We start from the raw sequence: 3,252 nt of genomic DNA on the forward strand, positions 1-3,252 counted from the left end.
TTATGTGGTATTATGTTATAGCGTATAGCGTTACGTAGTATTACGTTAAAACGTATAACGTTATATGGTAATACGTTGTAACGTATAACGTGATATATTATTATGTTGTAACGTTTAACGTTATATACTATTTCGTTGTAACGTATAACGTTATCTAGTATTACGTTATAACGTATAACGTTATGTAGTATTACGTTATTACGTATAACGTTATATGGTAATACGTTATAACGTATAACGTTATATGGTAATACGTTATAACGTATAACGTGACATATTATTATGTTGTAACGTTTAACGTTATATACTATTTCGTGGTAACGTATAACGTTATGTAGTATTACGTTATGTAGTATTACGTTATAACGTATAACGTTATGTAGTACTACGTTATAACGTATAACGATAGATATTATTACGTTATAACGTACATCGTTATATAGAATTAGGTTACAACGTATATCGTTAAAAGGTAATGCGTTATAACGTATATCGTTATATGGTAGTACTTTATAACGTATGACATTCAGTAGTATTACGTTGAAACGTATAACGTTATGTAGTATTACGTTATATTCTATTACGTTATAACGTATAACGTTAAGTAGTATTACGTTATAACGTATATGGTTATATGGTAATACGTTATAACGTATAACGTGATATATTATTATGTTGTAACGTTTAATGTTATATACTATTTCGTTATAACGTATAACGTTATGTAGTATTACGTTATGTAGTATTACGTTATGCAGTATTACGTTATAACGTATATCGTTATGTAGTATTACGTTATAACGTATATCGTTATATGGTAATACGTTATAACGCATAACGTTCAGTAGTATTATGTTGTGAAGTATAACGTTATGTAGCATTACGTTATATCGTATTGCGTGATTTAGTATTACGTTGTAACGTATATCGTTATATAGTATTACGTTATATAGCATTACGTTATAACGTATAACGATATATGGCAATACAGTATAACGTATACCGTTTTGGAGTATTACGTTATGTTGTATTACGTTATAACGTATTACATTATGCAGTATTACGTTATAGCGTATAGCGTTACGTAGTATTACGTTAAAACGTATAACGTTATATGGTAATACGTTATAACGTATAACGTGATATATTATTATGTTGTAACGTTTAACGTTATATACTATTTCGTTATAACGTATAACGTTATGTAGTATTACGTTATGTAGTATTACGCTATATCGTATATCGTTATATGGTAATACGTTATCATGTATAACGATCAGTAGCATTACGTTATAACGTATAACGTTATATGGCAATGCAGTATAACGTATAACTTTATGTAGTATTACGTTATAACGTATAACGTTATGTAGCATCACGTTATAACGTATAACGTGGTATAGAATTACTTTACAACGTATATCGTTGTATAGTAATACGTTATCATGTATAACGTTCAGTAGCATTACGTTATAACGTATACCGTTATATGGTAATACGTTATAACGTATAACGTTCAGTAGTATTATGTTATGACGTATAATGTTATGTAGCATAACGTTATATCGTATAACGTGATATAGTATTACGTTGTAACGTATATCGTTATATAGTATTACGTTATATAGTATTACCTTGTAACGTATAATGTTATATGGTAATACGTTATAACGTAAAACGTGTTATATTATTATGTTGCAACGTTTAACGTTATATACTATTACGTTGTAACGTATACCGTTTTGTAGTATTACGATATAACGTATATCGTTACATGGTAATACGTTATAACGTATATCGTTATATGGTAGAACGTTATAACGTATATCGATACGTGGTATTACGTTAAATAGTATTACGTTATAACGTATCACATTATGTAGTATTACTTTATAGCGTATAGCGTTACGTAGTATTACGTTAAAACGTATAACGTTATATGGTAATACGTTATAACGTATAACGTGATATATTATTATGTTGTAACGTTTAACGTTATATAGTATTACGTCGTAACGTATACCGTTATGTAGTATTACGTTATACAGTATTACTCTATAACGTATAGCGTTATGTAGTATTACGTTATGACGTATATCGTTATATGGTAATACATTATAGCGTATATCGTTATATGGTAGAACGTCATATGGTAATACGTTATAACGTATATCGTTATATGGTAGAACGTTATAACGTATATCGTTACGTGGTATTACGTTATATAGTATTACGCTCTAACGTATCACATTATGTGGTATTATGTTATAGCGTATAGCGTTACGTAGTATTACGTTAAAACGTATAACGTTATATGGTAATACGTTATAACGTATAACGTGATATATTATTATGTTGTAACGTTTAACGTTATATACTATTTCGTTGTAACGTATAACGTTATGTAGTATTACGTTATAACGTATAACGTTATGTAGTATTACGTTATAACGTATAACGTTATATGGTAATACGTTATACCGTATAACGTTATATGGTAATACGTTATAACGTATAACGTGATATATTATTATGTTGTAACGTTTAACGTTATATACTATTTCGTTGTAACGTATAACGTTATGTAGTATTACGTTATGTAGTGTTACGTTATAACGTATAACGTTATGTAGTATTACGTTATATCGTATAACGTGATATAGTATTACGTTATAACGTATATCGTTATATGGTAATACGTTATCATGTATAACGATCAGTAGCATTACGTTATAACGTATAACGTTATGTAGCATTACGTTATATCGTATAACGTGATATAGTATGACGTTGTAACGTATATCGTTATATAGAATTACGTTGTAACGTTTAACGTTATATAGTATTACGTTTTAACGTATACCGTTTTGTAGTATTACGTTATATTGTATTACGTTATAACGTATTACATTATGCAGTATTACGTTATAGCGTATAGCGTTACGTAGTATTACGTTAAAACGTATAACGTTATAAGGTAATACGTTATAACGTATAACGTGATATTTTATTATGTTGTAACGTTTAACGTTATATACTATTTCGTTATAACGTATAACGTTATGTAGTATTACGTTATGTAGTATTACGCTATATCGTATATCGTTATATGGTAATACGTTATAACGTATAACGTTCAGTAGTATTATGTTATGACGTATAATGTTATGTAGCATTACGTTATATCGTATAACGTGATATAGTATTACGTTATAACGTATATCGTTATATGGTAATACGTTATAGCGTATA

The sequence above is a fragment of the Bombus pyrosoma genome, unplaced genomic scaffold, assembly GCF_014825855.1.
Source record: "Bombus pyrosoma isolate SC7728 unplaced genomic scaffold, ASM1482585v1 HiC_scaffold_4726, whole genome shotgun sequence".
Classification (NCBI taxonomy): domain Eukaryota; kingdom Metazoa; phylum Arthropoda; class Insecta; order Hymenoptera; family Apidae; genus Bombus; species Bombus pyrosoma.